Below are 16554 nucleotides of genomic sequence, written 5' to 3' on the forward strand. Positions count from 1 at the left end.
GGCATACTACTCTGAGGTTATAAACTGAATAACACACAGTCCTTGCCCTTGATGAGCTCATATCCACTGGGGTAGAAAGACACTAAACAAAACCCCATCATGTGATTGATTAGAATTCTTAAAGAGGTATGAAAACATTGCTGTTAGAATTTGCTTAGCTTGGGGTAATGAGGGAGAAGGTGATGTATAAAGCAGCCTCAACAAGAATATACAATGGAGAAAAGAGCCTCTTCAATAAGTGGTTCTGGGAAAACTGACAGCTACATGTAAAAGAAAGAAATTAGAACACTTCCTAACACCATACACAAAAATAAACTCAAAATGGATTAAAGACCTAAATGTAAGGCCAGACACTATACAACTCTTAGAGGAAAACATAGGCAGAACACTCTGTGACATAAATCTATGACAGCAAGATTCTTTTCGACCCACCTCCTAGAGTAATGGAAATAAAGGCAAAAATAAACAAATGGGACCTAATGAAACTTAAAAGCTTTTGCACAGCAAAAGAAACCATAAACAAGACAAAAAGACAACCCTCAGAATGGGAGAAAATATTTGCCAATGAAGCAACTGACAAAGGATTAATCTCCAAAATATACAAGCAGCTCATGCAGCTCACTATCAAAAAAACAAACAACCCAATCCAAAAACGGGTGGAAGACCTACACAGACGTTTATCCAAAGAAGATATACAGATGGCCAACAAACACATGAAAAGATGCTCAACATCACTAATCATTAGAGAAATGCAAAACAAAACCACAATGAGGTATCACCTCACATCACACCAGTCAGAATGGCCATTGCAAAAAAAGCTAGAAATAATAAATGCTGGAGAGGGTGTGGAGAAAAGGGAACCCCCCTGCACTGTTGGTGGGAATGTAAATTGATACAGCCACTATGGAGGTTCCTTAAAAAACTAAAAATAGAACTACCATATGACCCAGAAATCCCACTCCTGGGTATATACCCTAAGAAAACCACAATTCAGAAAGATACATGTACCACAATGTTCATTGCAGCACTATTTACAATAGCCAGGTCATGGAAGCAACCTAAATGCCCATCAACAGATGAATGGATAAAGAAGATGTGGCACATATACACAATGGAATATTAGCCATGAAAAGGAACAAAATTGAGTTATTTGTAGTGAGGTGAGTGCACCTAGAGTCTCTCATACAGAGTGAAGTAAGTCAGAAAGAGAAACAAATTATGCTAACGCATATATATGGAATCTAACAACAACAAAAAATGGTACTGACGAACCTAGTGGCAGGGCAAGAATAAAGATGCAGACGTAAACGGACTTGAGGACACAGTGGGAGATGAGGAAACTGGGACAAAATGAGAGAGTAGCACTGACGTATATACACTACCAAATGTAAAATAAATAGCTAGTGGGAAGCTGCTGCATAGCACAGGGAGATAAACTCGATGCTTGGTGACAACCTAGAGTGGTGGGATAGGGAAGGTGGGAGGGAGGCTCAAGAGGGAGGAGATATGGGGATACATGTATAAATATAGCTGATTCACTTTGTTGTATAGCAGAAATGAACACAACACTGTAAAGCAATTATACTCCAATAAAGATCTGGAAAACAAACAAACAAACAAAAACAAACAAAAAAACAGCCTCAAAGGAGGAGAAGACTTTCGCCAAGTAAAGGTTGAGTGAAGGAGGTGGCATCTCCTGAGTTTGAAGGATGAGTAGGAGTTGTCCAGATGAAGAAGGAAAAGAGGACTCTGCAGGCAGATGAAGTAGCGTATGTGCACTTCAGATTCTTGTGTGGGGAGAGTGTGTGGATCTGTGAGAGAGACATTTCACCATCAGACTATAAATTCCTATAGAACAGGGGTCAGCAAGCTTTTTCTATAAAGGGCTAAACAGAAAATATTTTCAGCTTTGTGAACCATTCAGTTTTTCACAGCTACTCAACTCTGTCACTGTAGCAAGAAATCAGCCATAGATAACATGTAAACAAACAACATGGGAGGATTCAGCCGGGGGAGGGCTGCATTTGGTCCATGGGCCCTAGTTTGTCAACTCCTACTACAGAACAAGGAAACTGCCCTCTGGCTTCCCAAGGATAGAGCTCATGAAGGTGCCCAACCCACAGGGCTTATGCTAGGGAGCCCTTCACATGATCAGACTTGCTCTTTGCGTGGGTTATCAATTGCTGTGTTACAAATTATCTCAAAACTTAGTGGCTGAAATTATTAATATCTATGACAGTTTCTGTAGGTCAGGAAGAAATCTGGGCAGTTCTGACTGAGAATCTCTTATAAAGTTGTAGTCAAGATATCAACTAGGGCTACAATTATCTGAAGGCTCTAAAGGGGCTGGAGAATCTACTTTCAATAAAAGTAGCTGACAAGTGGGTGTTGGCTTTGGCAGGTGGCCTCAGTTCTTTCCCATGTGGGGGCCCTTCCACATGGCTGCTTGAGTGTCCTCCACAACATGGTGGCTGGCTTCCCCCAGAGCAAATGGTCCAAGGGACCAAGGTGGAAGCCATGACCTAGCCTAGGAAGTCACATACTGTCACTTTTGCCATATGTTATTTGCCCTATAGACAAACATGGATTCAATATGGGAACAGACACTGTGCAAGACATGAACACTAGGAGGCAAGGAGTACTGAAGGTCATGTTGAGGCTGCCTACCACATCCTTTCTCCATAACCCACAGTGACATGTGCTTCACTCTTCTCTCCCTTCTTTCAGTCAAATGCTATCACAGAATCTTCACAGAATTTGAATGTTCCAAACCCTTCATATTATCCATAAAAGACAATAAGAAGAACTCTTGGATAACATGGAGATGCTAAAAAATTAAATGAGTCCTTGCTACCTTTACCTACAGCATGAGAGATACTAGGGTACAAACACAGGATGCTCATCTCTGAAATTCTTCCTGAAGGAAATGGCTTATTAGATAAACCATTAGTTGCTGCCTATCAATCAATCTCCATTCCAGCTTCCTCACTTGCCTAAAGGTGAGTTGCACAGGATAGCCAGATACTACACTCTTTGCTTTCTGTAAATGAAGTAGAATCAAGAAACTGCTAAAAACTTTACCTAGAAACACAGCTTGGGACTTGCCTGGTGGCGCAGTGGTTAAGAATCTGCCTGCCAATGCAGGGGACATGGGTTCGATCCGTAATCCAGGAAGATGCCACGGAGCAACTAAACCTGTGCGCCGCAATTACTAAGCCTGCACTCTAGAGCCGGTGAGCTACAACTACTAAGGCCCATATGCCACAACAATTGAAGTCCATGCACCTAGAGCTGGTGCTCCGCAACAAGAGAAGCCACTGCAATGAAAAGCCTGTGCACTGCAACTAGAGAAAGCCCGTGCAGAGCAACGAAGACCCAAAGTAACCAAAAACCAAAAATAAATAAATAAATAAATTTTAAAAAAAGAAAAAGAAAACCAACACAGCTTACTGTTCCCCAAACAAACCCAAAAGGGCTATTTGAGGAAACAGGCTGAACAACTACATTTCTATCAAACTATTTGGGACCTATATAGAAGAACTGGTGAGACCTTATCATTCTTTCCAGCCTCTAACTTGGTCCAGCACCCGTTTCCCCTACACTCCTAACCATTCCTGCTTCTGTTCACAGGTATCACAGGTCCCTTTCGGCTAGTCAGGGCCTGGGGAGAGGCTAGGTGACATCTCTGCAAAGTATCTCTTCAACTGGTGCACGGAGGCGCTGTGTTTTGTGGCTTGGGGAAAAGAGATTTTTATTTATTTTGCTTGTCCAGGTGAGAGTAGATAGTTGAGAGAGACATAAAGGTGACAGGGAAGGACAGGCTATTGTATGACTCAACTTCAAGTGCTGGACTTCTCTGAAACCCTATAACTAAGAAGATGAGGGCTGGCTGAGAGAGATGTTGTTGTGGAGAGATAGAGGACTCTGGCCAAAAGTGGCGTTTCCTGGGGACTCAAATGACCGACTGTGGCACAGAAGTGGGACCATTCTTCACAGCTCTCAGGACCCAGTGACACACAGGGATGCTGAGCCCTAGGGACTAGGGTGCCTTGTGAGGAAGCCCCCTTGGTACTGGCATTGCTATTCTCACAATTAGCATAGTCAGCAGAGGTAGCGGCAAGTCTGCCTAAAGTGTTGAGAGCTGAGATGTCACCAAGAGGGAAGCCACAGTGCATGACGGGTGCCTGTACCATATGCACTAGGTTGTAGGTGTAAGTAGGTACTCCACAGGGACTCTGGGAAATGGCCCAGGCACCTCTGGGTGAGAGGGACAAACTCCTATAATTCGACATGTAGGGGTCTACAGTCATATCTTAGGATATTCATATAAATGTGACCTCACTATAGTGCTTAAGAGTATGGATTTTGGAGCCAGACTACCTGGGTGGCCCGGGGCAAGTTACTGAAACTCTCTGAGCCTATTTTTCCTCATCTGTAAATTGGAGATAATAATATACTATTTTGGAAGGTTGTTGTGACTATTCCAGGAATTATACATGTAAAGTACTCAGAACAGTGACTGACACATAATAACCACCATGTAATGACTGAAAAAATTTTTTTGTTCTCACAAGTTGGTGATGCCTGAAACAAACGTGTTATATAAACTTCCTGGGATGAAACTTATCTCCTCCACTATAGAGATTGTTGCTTGTTGGAAAATTCTAGTTATTAAAATTTCTTTCTGTTAAGGCAACTTTCCTCCTTGCAACTTCTCCACATTGATTTCAGTTTTTCTCTGAGCTATTCCAAAATAAACCTTTCTCGTGGTAACAGCTCATTGAGACACTTCTCAGGATCTCCCTGTGTTTTCTCCTCTCCATGCTGAGCAGCCACAGATCTTTCAACCATTCCCCAGAAACATGGCCCCCAGGTCCCTCTCCATCCCAGGTGCATGCCTCTGAATGCACTGCAGATCGTCAGCATTGGGGAGGGTTGTGGACTCCAAGCAGACAGCCTGGGGACTGTCTCCAGGAGACCCTCCCCCTCACATGAACACATGCTCCTTAGAGGAAAAAATGTCAGATGAACCCAACCGTTTCAAATTAATTTTGCTTGGGAGAGCAAAGGATAGGGAATTTCCAAACCCAGCCAAGGTCTTTGTCAAAGCTGTTCCTCTAAGACAGAGATGGACAACTGGCTGCCTGGAGAAGGGCCAGCTGGGAAGTGTAACCCTGTCCAGGGGGACGTGAGCCAGCACTGGCTCCTCCTCTCAGGAGGTGAGAAGGAAAACCTGGTTTCCTCAGTAGAGATAAGCATACAGTATGTGCTCCGTAAATAAACAAAACTTCTTGTACCTGGCACAGGCCGTCACTCCTTCCCCAGCAGGGACATATGCCTCTCTCACTCCACTTTCACTGTCAGAAGCCCTGGATAGCAGTTGTCTGCCCCCCACCTCCAGCACAGGAGGCTGCCAGCACATTTCCGGGTTTCACTTGCTCGGGACTTTCTAAATCATTTTCTTTTATGCATCTGATGGGTAGAAGAACAGGAGGTAGGAGGGAGCATGGAAAACATCACTTTGGTCTCAATCAGATTATTTTCTGAAAAATAACAGTTGAAATTGTCTTCAGCTGCTTTGTGTATGGCAGTATTTAATAGGGATTATACCCAAAGACTGTTTTGGAAATAAGGCCTCCCTATTTTTTTTTTAAATAGTTTCCCCTATTATAAAAGTAAGCCCTGCTCATCAAAGGGGGAGAAAAGCTATCAACCATAGTTCAACAACCCAAAGACAACATCTTCATTAACACTTCAGTGCATCTCTTGCCAGAATCTGTCAGAGCTTTTTATCTCTTTTCCAAATAATTATAATCATAGTTTATAAAACACAATCTCAAAGCATTCACACATTTCTGAACATTCCTTCTATTAGTATATACTTTACACAAATGCATTTTTAAGAGGTTTTTTTTATTTTATTTTTTTTATTTATTGGCTGCGTTGGGTCTTCATTGCTGCACATGGGCTTTCTCTAGTTGTGGCAAGCGGGAGCTACTCTTCATTGTGGTGCTCGGGCTCCTCTTTGCAGTGGCTTCTCTTGTTGCAGAGCACAGGCTCTAGGCGCATGGGCCTCAGTAGTTGTGGCACACAGGCTCAACAGTTGTGGCTCACAGGCTCTAGAGCACAAGTTCAGTAGTTGTGGCGCATGGGCTTAGTTGCTCCGTGGCATGTGGTATCTTCCTGGAGCAGGGATCAAACCCGCCATGTCTCCTGAATTGGCAGGTGGATTCTTAACCATTGCGCCACCTAGGAAGTCCCTAAGAGTTTTATTAAGATGGAATTCGCATACTATATGAATTTAAATTTGCCCATTTAAAGTATACAGCTCAGTAGTTTTCAGCATACACAGAACTGTGCGACCATCACCACAATCGATCTGAGAACATTTTTATTACCCCAAGAAGAAATCTGGTAATCGTTAGCAGTCACTCCCCACCCTCACCCCTACCCCAACCCCAGCCTTAGGCATTCACTCTTTCTGTCTCTATAGATTTGCCAATTCTGGACATCTAAGTGGAATTATACAATACATGGTCTTTTGTGACTGGCTTCTCTCATTTAGCATAATTTTTTAAGGTTCATCCATGTTATAACATGTATCAATACTTCATTCCTTTTTATTGCCAAATAATATTCTATTATATGGGTATGTTACATTTTATCAGTTTGTCACTTCATGGACATTTGTGTTGTTTCCACTTCTTTAACTATTATGAATAATGTTGCTGTGAACTTTTGTGTACAAGTATATGTTTTTATTTCTCTTGGGTATACACCTAGGAGTGGAATTGCTGGGTCATATGGTAACTCTATGTTTAACCTTTTGTGGACTTGACATGACATACTGTTTTCAAAATTTGCATCACTTTATGTCCCCACCAGCAGTGTATGAGGCTTCTAACTTCTCCACATCCTTGCTAGCACTTGATATTACTTGTCTTTCTTAGTGTAACCATCCTAATGGGTATAAAATGGTATCTCATTATGGTTTTGATTTGTGTTTCCCTAATGACTAATGATCTTACAATGGAATACTACTCAGCCATAAAAAAGAACAAAATAATACCATCTGCAGCAACATGGATGCAACTAGAGATTATCATACTAAGTGAAGCAAGTCAGAAAGAGCAAGACAAATACCATATGATATCACTTATATGTGGAATCTAAAATATGGCACCAATGAACCTATCTACAAAACAGGAACAGACTCACAGACATAGAGAACACACTGGTGATTGCAAGTGGGGAGGAGGGTGGGAGAGGGAAGAACTGGGAGTTTGGGATTAGCGCATGTAAACTATTGTACATAGGATGGATAAACAACAAGATCCTACTGTATAGCACAGGGAACCATACTCAATACCCTGTGATAAACCATAATAGAAATAAATGTAAAAAAAAAAAGAATGTCTCTGTGTATAACTGAGTCACTCTGCTGTGTAGCAGGGATTGGCACAACACTATAAATCAATTCTACCTAAATTAAAAAAAAAAAAAGAGAGAGAAATGCAAATCAAAACTACAATGAGGTACTACCTCACACCAGTCAGAACAGCCATCATTAAAAAGTCTACAAATAACAAATGCGGGAGAGGGTGTGAAGAAAAGGGAACCCTCCTACACTGTTGGTGGGAATGTAAATTGGTGCAGCCACTATGGAGAACAGTATGGAAGTTCCTCAAAAAAATAAAAATAGAGTTGCCATATGATCCAGCAATCCCACTCCTGGGCATACATCTGGATAAAACTATAATTTGAAGAGATACATGCACTCTATGTTCATAGCAGCACTCTTTACAATAGCCAAGATATGGAAACAACCTAAATGTCCATCAACAGATGAATGGATAAAGAAGATGTGGTATATCTATACAATGGAATGTCACTCAGCCATTAAAAAAAAGAATGAAATAATGCCATTTGCAGCTACATGGATAGACCTAGAGATTATCATACTAAGTGAAGTAAGAAAGAAAAAGACAAATACCATGATATCACTTATATGTGGAATCTAAAATGTGACACAAAAGAACTTATCTACAAAATAGAAACAGACTCATAGACATGGAGAACAGACTTGTAGTTGCCAACAGAGAGAGGGATGGGAAAGGGATGGTTTGGGAGTTTGGGATTAGCAGATGCAAAGTATCATATATAGGATGGATAAACAACAAGGTCCTACTGTAGAGCACAGGGAACTATATTCAATACCCTGTAATAAACTATAATTGAAAGGAATATGAGAAAGAATGTATATGTATAACTGAATCACTTTCTTATACACCAGAAATTAACACAATATTGTAAATCAACTATACTTCAATAAAATAAATTTTGAAAAATAAAACAAAATAAAGGTGTTTGACTACATTACTTTCTCAAAAGTTTTTATTCATTTACACTCCTTTCAGCAATATATAGTTGGCGCTCTGTATCCACAGATTCAACCAACCTTGGATCAAAAGCATTCAGAAAAAAAAATTTCAGGAAGTTCCAAAATGCAAAACTTGAATTGCTGCACACTGGCAACCATTTACATAGCATTTACAGGCATGCTTCTGAAATATTTTGGGCTTGGTTCCAGACCACTGCAATAAAGCGAATATAGCAATAAAGCAAATCACATGAACTTTTTTGGTTTCCCAGTACATATAAAAGTGATGTTTACACTATACTGTAGTCTATTAAGTGTGCAATAGCAGTATGTCTGAAAAAGTACATACCTTAATTAAAAAGTCTGAGCCTTCAGCAAGTTGTAATCTTTTTTTGCAATAGTAACATCAAAGATCACTGATCACAGATCACCATAACAAATTTAATAATAATGAAAAAATGTGAAATATTGCAAGAATTACCAAATGCTATTGGAAAAATGGCACCGATAGGTTGCTCAACACAGGGTTGCTACAAACCTTCAATTTGTAAAAAGCACAGTATCTGTGAAGCAAAATAAAACAAAACTCAGTAAAATGAGGGCTATGTCTGTACATTGTATTTACAGTTATTTACATAGCATTTATGTTGTATTAGGTATTATAAGTAATCTACAGACATTTTAAAGTATATGTGAGGATGTGCATGAGTTATGTGCAAATACTATGCCACTTCATGTAAGGGACTTGAGATTTTCACATCTGTGGGGTTCTTGAAGCAAATCCCCCCACAGATACTGAGGAAGGATTGTATAAGCAAGCCCTCTTTTTGCCAATATTGCAAGGGAATTCGTTTTCTTTTTTTTTTTTTAATTTTTGCTAACTTGATTGGCACCCATTTTTTTCACTGATTTGTTTTCTGGTTGCATTTCTTACTCTGTGAATTGTCTGATTCTATCCTACCCCACATTTAAGTGTTTTTCTTGCTGCCTTGTTTGAACTCCTTCTATGGCCCATCTAATTGTCTGGCTCCCTATCACTCAATGCCCTGCAGCATACTGATCAAAAATTCTTGCTGGATCACTTGCATCTGCTGCCTCCATAGTGAGAACTTGCAAAAACTCAAGTTAGTTTTTTTTTTTTTTTTTTAATGTTTTAGCATCTTTTTGCCAGCCATTTCCACTTCTGGAAGTGCTCATCCTGCAAAACTTCTTATAGTTGTACCACAACATTTTTGGTTCTTTACTTTCTCCTGAAAATGGTCCTTTGCTTTCTTCTGAAAACTTATCAGTCCTGTGTTCACCTCCTCAAAGCTCTTCCAGGGACTTCCCTGGTGGCGCAGTGATTAACAGAATCCGCCTGCCAATGCAGGGGACAACAGGTTTGATCCCTGGTCCAGGAAGATCCCACATGCTGCGGAGCAACTAAGCCCGTGCACCACAGCTACTGAGCCTGTGCTCTAGAGCCCTCAAGCTACAACTACTGAAACCTGAGGGCCTAGAGCCTGTACTCCACAACAAGAGAAGCAAGGGTGAGAATGAGAACCCATGCACCACAATGAAGAGTAGCCCCCACTCGCCACAACTAGAGAAAGCCTGCATGCAGCAATGAAGACCCAATGCAGCCAATAAATAAATAAATTTATATATTAAAAAAAAAAAAAGCTCTTCCAGTTGGCTCATTAAGTAACTTAACTGTGCAAATAATATAGTTATGTAGGACAGAGCATTCTGCATGCATTACCTCACACTGGCTCACATAAACACTAAGAGAGAGTTTTCACTATCATTCCTGAGATTGCAAACATGAAGCACAGAGAAATTTAGTACCTTTTCCAGAACCACACAGCTAGTAAGTGGTTGAGCTGGATTTTGACCTCAAGCCCTCAGACTCCAGAGCCACTGGGGTGGCCAGCTAGTTTATCTGATCCATGAAATCACATCAAGGGAAAATGGATGAATAGGGCCTGGTGTTACCATCCCAGGTTAAAATGCACACTTTAATAGTGACCTCAACCCAAAGTTATGACTAGTTTTGGGCACCATGGCAAGACTGGTACAAAGTAGAGGAGCTATTTTGGAGTCAGATGCCATGGTTTTCCCTTTCTCAAAGCATGCTGCTTTGTTCTAGTGTATCTGAGCTAAATTTGTACAGTCCTGGCACAGAGTAAGTGCTCAAGAAACACTGGTTTTATCTCCCTGTTTCCTTGGCCCCCAAGAGATGCCCTGTCATCATCAGTGCAGAACCTTGGTGATGGATTATCAACTTCACTATTAGAGTAATAATAAAAGTTGCCCCTTGAGTGCAGTCTATCACCAGACACTGAGCTAAGCAATTCATATACACATCACCTCATAAACTCAGGTCAACTTCACTGCATGCCTGAGAAGTCACTCCTTAAACACACAGTCAAATGACATGTTAAAACATCTGGAAAGATGACCCTTTTCCATATACATCAGATCACGTTACTACTCTTCTGCTCAAACCCCCAGTGGCTTCCCAACTTATTTAGAGTAAAACTTAAAACTTTCCATGGAGTAATGTCCCTTCTTACTTTTCCTCACTCATTCAAAGCATACCTTCTGCCTTAGGGTTACTGCATCTGCTGTCCCTCCCACCTGAAATCTTCTTCTCTACGCTTAGTTCATGTTTCAGCTCAAAAGTCACCTTCTCAGAGGGGCCTTCTTCGACCACCCCTTCTAAATAGCTTCTCTCCACCCCTCATACCCCTTACTTTGCTTTGTTCATTGCACTTGCCACCTGGCATCCAAATTTATCTCCTATCTGTTTCACTCGACTAGACTCCTAGGTACATGATAAAAAGAACTCTGTTCACTTCTGTACTTACTTCCCAGAACCTTGAATCACACATTGTAGGTGCTCAAAAAAGTATTTGTGGAAGGAGGGAAGGAAGGAAGGAAGGAGGGAAGGGAGGGAGGGAGGGAGGAATGAAGGAACTGTTAATATCCCCATTTCATAGATGAGGACTCAGGTTAAGCAACTTGCTCAAGGTCACACCGCTAATTAAGTGGCAAGACAGAGATCTAAGACTTCAACTCTTAACCACATTAAATATCGCCTCACACATACACGAGTATCGCAGAGCTTATCTGCAATGTTACATGACTTTTTAAAAAGAGGCCTAAGTAAATGTTATTTATAGATTACTTGCTTTAAAAAAAAAAAAGGAAAAAGAAATCACAGAACTAAAAAGCAACTACACATTTTGAGTAAAAACACAAAATTAGAAGTGCTTGAATATTTTAGTTGGCTTTGGTTTAGTACTTTATTTTAATTCCTTCTCACATGCACACTAAAAGGCATGGAATAATCCTTCTGTCTGTGACATTGGGCAGTCACTGCAAATGCCTGGGCATAGGGCTCATCTAGAAGGCCACAGTCCAGGCATCTTCTCAGAATACTGACCTATTCCTTTTATTTAGCCCGAGGTAACATAATCCTTTAGACATCCAATTTGTAGGTCAGCTGTAACAGGGGTGGGAAGTTGGAGGCTGGTTATTATCCTTCTTCACTCTTTTCAGTTCTTAGTAAACAAAAATTGAAATACTATTTCCAAAATACATAAACCAGAGTGCATAAGTGCGAGAAAGCCCTTTAGGGAGCATCTGGTCTACCCTCTCATTTTCCAGATGAGGAACATAAGTCCCTTGGAGGTGAATTTCTACATATATAATAATATGCTTGACATTTGCTTTCAAATTTAGCATGGCATTATGCCAAATGAACCCAAAAGCTGAGAATATATGGCCAAAAAAGTCCATGTGTTTCCTCAGGAACTCATTGAACCATGACATCAGTTTTCTTCTCAAGTCTCTAAAATCTGAGTCTCACTAAAAATGATCTCACACCTCAACAGGGAATAAATCTGTGGGACTGTTAACCTCACACTGGCCAAATATTGGCACTCTTTGTGTACCCTGGACCACATCGGATTTAATCCACCAATCTTTGTTGAGCTCCATGTCAATTCAAGGGCGCTGACCATGCACTACAGATATGAAGGCTTGGTCTTCAGCCAAGCCAGAATTGAAGTCTAAGGATGGTCTATGTGACTGTAGTAAGATCCCTGCACAGGGAACTTGTTAGCTTTGATGGCCAGAGACAAGTCTGAACAATTTTTCTTTTCTTCTTTTTCTCTCCCTATTTTATTATTGTTTCATTGCCTACTTTTTCTTCTTTTCTTCAAAATGCATGTTTGATGCCAAAAAAAAAAAAAGAAATCTGGAAAGAACAATTAAGTATTGACAACATTATATTTATAATTCCAAACACTGGAAACACTTTCATGTGTAGCACTTAAAAGTCCATTAATTGAGAAAACCAAGCTGGCTGTGAGAAATTTGGAACCTCAGGTTTGACATCACCGATCAGAACCTCCTCCACATCTCCCTAGGGCCCATACTGAGAAAGAATCTTGGTGTGGGTAGTTGAGTCCATGATGGGAAATGTTTTGTAATTGAGATCCTAAAAGTAAACTGCATCAGAAGATTACCTTGAGATTGAAATGCTGGTGAAGGAGAAATGAAGGTTAAGGCTGTGGTAAGCACATCATGATTAAGCCCCTGGAGGTTTTGGAGCTTGACTCCTGGGTTAGAATCCTATCTCTGTTACTTTAGGCAGGCAGGTTACTCAACCCCTCAGTCTTCTCTATAAAAATGGAGATCAAGACCCCTTCCCTGTAGGAAGATTGTGAGGGCCTCATGAGACGGGCCTATAGAGACCTTAGTGCAGAGCCAAGCCCGTGATGTGTCCTCACTCAGCATGAGCCATTCTTGTACGCTGGCCTTCAGTGCAGTGTCATGGCAACCAGAACTAAAGGAAGAGTCAGAAAAAGTTGGCTCCTTGCTCTGAATCATCCACATTTTCACAGGGGCTCTGCCAGCAACCTCATGGTAGGTGGTTTACAGAACCCAGGCTAGGATCAGGCACAGCCTGCACAGTGCTCTGGGTCCGGGGAGTCAGGACAGCAGCTGCCAGGGATACGAAGTATGTTTTTAGGTTGCCAGAGTCACTCCCTCCTTCACTCCAACATAAAATCTGGTGAAAATGAAGAGTCTGGACCACCAAAGGAGCAGGAGGAATGGAGGCCCAGAGGGACAGTCTGAAGCCTGAGAAAGGGTTGGTGTGGAGTCAGGGAAGTGACTCCCAGGTCCACTGCCCTGGTGATGGGGGCAGGAAAGGAAAAGAAGTCAGCTAGCCGGTTCCTATGACAGGAAAGGGAACTCGCCAAGCTAGAGCCCTTGGGAAATCAGCTTAGGAAATTAGACGGGGCTTAACTTGTTAAACCGTTGGAAGGATAAAGATACTGGGAAAGGGGTTCCAGGTTCCTTGGGAGAGGGGACAGCGGCACAGCCTCTGCAGGGACAGATTCATATAAATACATTTCTTCTGTTGCCTGTTTTTCAGTGGAAAGGAAAAACATACACACCCTCTCCTCCATAATAAGAGGTTTGGTCTGTGCCTCTCTCTGACTTCCTCACAAACAACCACAGGGAGCAGATAGACTCCTCAGATTACTCTTGACCTTGGGAGTTGACCCTTAAAAATGCATTCTACTTCAAGATCTGAGAAAACAAAACAAAACAAAATCCAACAACCTCTTGTGGAAAATGGTTTATTTCTGTTGGGTCCCTGTTTCCCTTCTCTAAGTCACTGCCGCTCCACAGTTAAGATTACTTTAATAAGCGTGTGCGCGTGCACATATACACACACACACACAGAGCAGGCCATTCCTCTTCTAATTAAAGCACTTCATAGCTTCCCACTATCCCTAGATTAAAATCCAAATGGCAAACTGTGGACAATAAGGTCTCCCATGATCTGGCCCTTGCCCATCTCTCAGACCTCATTTATACCACTCTCTGGATGTTTATTATTTCCAGCTACCCTGGCCTTGGTCTTCTTTCAGGTTTATTCCCAGTTAGGGCCTCTGCACCAGCTGGTCTCTATATCTGAAATGCTCTTCCCCCTGATTTTATCATTGCTGACTCCTTGCTTTTCAGGTCCCACTCAAGTGTCACCTTCTCAAGAACTTCCTGAACCACACAGTCCAAATCTGAATCTGTACACATTCCATCATTTGCCAGCATTTAATCACTTCCTGGCCTCTTTCTTGTGTCCTTGCTCCTTGTCTGTTGTTGTCACTCCTACAGGGACATAAACCCCATGATCACAAGGCTTTGGCTTTCCTATTTATCACCATCCACAGAGTCTAGATTCTTGCGTGACACACAACCGAGCTCCATACCTAATTATAAACCAGAAGAATGAAGCTCATATCTCCCTACACTTTCCCCCATTGCCATCTGGTAATGACAGAACCCGATTCCTTCTCATCTCCCACCTATACCACCCAGATATCAGAGCCTTATTTGGGCCTTCATCATCATACTCTGGGGCTCCTGCTCAACTGTCCCTAGCTTGGAACCCCTCTAATCTCTTCAAAACTTCTACATCTTTCAAGTCGCCTTTACCCCACCTCCACTAAAGCAGGAATTCCAGTTGCTCAACCCTTCCCAAATCTCCAAGCCCATTAGCTTCCTTTCAACTTGACTCCCTGCACAGACTTTTGGTATCATGGCTAAAAACACAGGGTTGTGGCCACACCAGTGACCACAGTTTGAGGTTTGTTGTGAGGATTAAATGAGCTCAGCACAATGCCTGACACATACTGAGTGTTCAGTCCACGGTAGCCAGTCTCATTAGTAATCACTACCTTTGCCTCCGCCTCCTACTATTTCTTCTCCCCCACCCCTACTCCTATTTGGATAGTTTTACTCTGTTTGGTTCATTTATATGAGTTGAAGTTGGGACCCTGCCAGGTCTTCTTGGTGGTAGTGCACAGTTCTGACTGGATAGAACCAGCTCAGTGTGGGTTGGAGAAGAGCTAAGAGCTTTCCAGACTCCCCAGGAACCTTGCACACCAGCCTTCGGGTTTCAGGCTCTGGCTGTCTGGTGCCCATGGGTGGGCTTCTAAAGCTGTTGGAGGTGGGGCAGAAGCCCTCTGAGCAGGGTATGTTGGAGTGACGTTCACCCATGTTTTCACTTATTAGATGCTTAAAAAGCCAGCTTCTACACTTTGGGGTTATCAACTCAGGGTTTACTACAACCCCTTCAGGTTTTTACCCTTTCTCATACAAGGTCCCAGGCATCCAGAGAGGCAATCTTTGGAAACAATCATGAGTAATTCCTGGCCTGATTCCCTGCATGGGGTGGGGTTGCTGCAAACAGGGGAAGCTGCCCGTGTCTTCTGGCTATAGTTCTGTGACCCAGACAAAGTGAAATTGTAAGACCCTTTCTTTGCCTCTCCTCAGATATGTCTCAGGCCTCAATTATGGGGAATTTTTCATTTGAGGAAATCCAATTTATTACAGGATGGTTAAAAGTAAACACCAGATTCTCAAATATTTGCAAGAAGAATTTATAAATGACTGAGTAAAGGAACTCAGAAATGGATATGACTAGAGACCTTGCTGCTATGAGGGACTGGCAAGTCTGGAGTAACCTTGTAATTTTACAAATGTGACCTTATAAAATTAACTAAATTATTTCCACAAATGCCCTGAGCACACTGTATGTGCCAGACACTGTGCTAGATGCTGGAGATGCAGGGATGAGCAAGGCAGGCCCAGTCCCTGCCCTCCTAGAGCTCAGAGTGTATGAGCAAGGATTATACAGTGTGAGAGATGCTCCTGCCAGAGGAAAGGTATAGGATGATCTATCTGGGAGCACATGTGAGAGGATACTTAACCCAGACTCGAAGCACTGGGCTCGGGGAAGGCTTCTTGAAGGACAACACGATGTTCCAGGTGAGGCTTAAAGGATGAATGAGTCAGTCAAATGGTAGGAGGAGTGGCAAGGTTAAAGGGAAGTGTTTCAGGCAAAGTCAAGTGCATGTGCAAAGGATAAGACAAGAGAGGGTATGATGCACTGCAGGAACCAAGGAGCAGTTGGGTAGGGCTCCACTGCCAGGGGTTCTGATATAATTGGTTTTGGATGAAGCCCAGCCTTGGGTATTTTTAAAGGCTTCCCAGATGACTTTCATGTATAGTCAGGCTTGAGAACTGCTGGACCAGAACATGGGATGAAAGGGAGGGAGTGGTGAGAGGTGAGACTGGAGATATGAGCTCGGCCAGGTCACGCAGAAACTGGA

At 42.1% G+C, this 16554-nt stretch overlaps 1 long non-coding RNA gene across 1 annotated transcript in view; it reads right to left on the reverse strand.

Annotated features, from left to right (window-relative positions):
• Positions 1-5319: 5319 nt before the first annotated feature.
• Positions 5320-16554, reverse strand: part of LOC130840932 (uncharacterized) — a 42270-nt gene continuing 31035 nt past the window's right edge. The window contains exon 3 of the long non-coding RNA XR_009050093.1: positions 5320-5472. This is a non-coding gene — a long non-coding RNA (uncharacterized LOC130840932). The remainder of the gene's footprint in view (positions 5473-16554) is intronic.

This window comes from Hippopotamus amphibius, chromosome 1 (assembly GCF_030028045.1).
Source record: "Hippopotamus amphibius kiboko isolate mHipAmp2 chromosome 1, mHipAmp2.hap2, whole genome shotgun sequence".
Lineage (NCBI taxonomy): Eukaryota > Metazoa > Chordata > Mammalia > Artiodactyla > Hippopotamidae > Hippopotamus > Hippopotamus amphibius.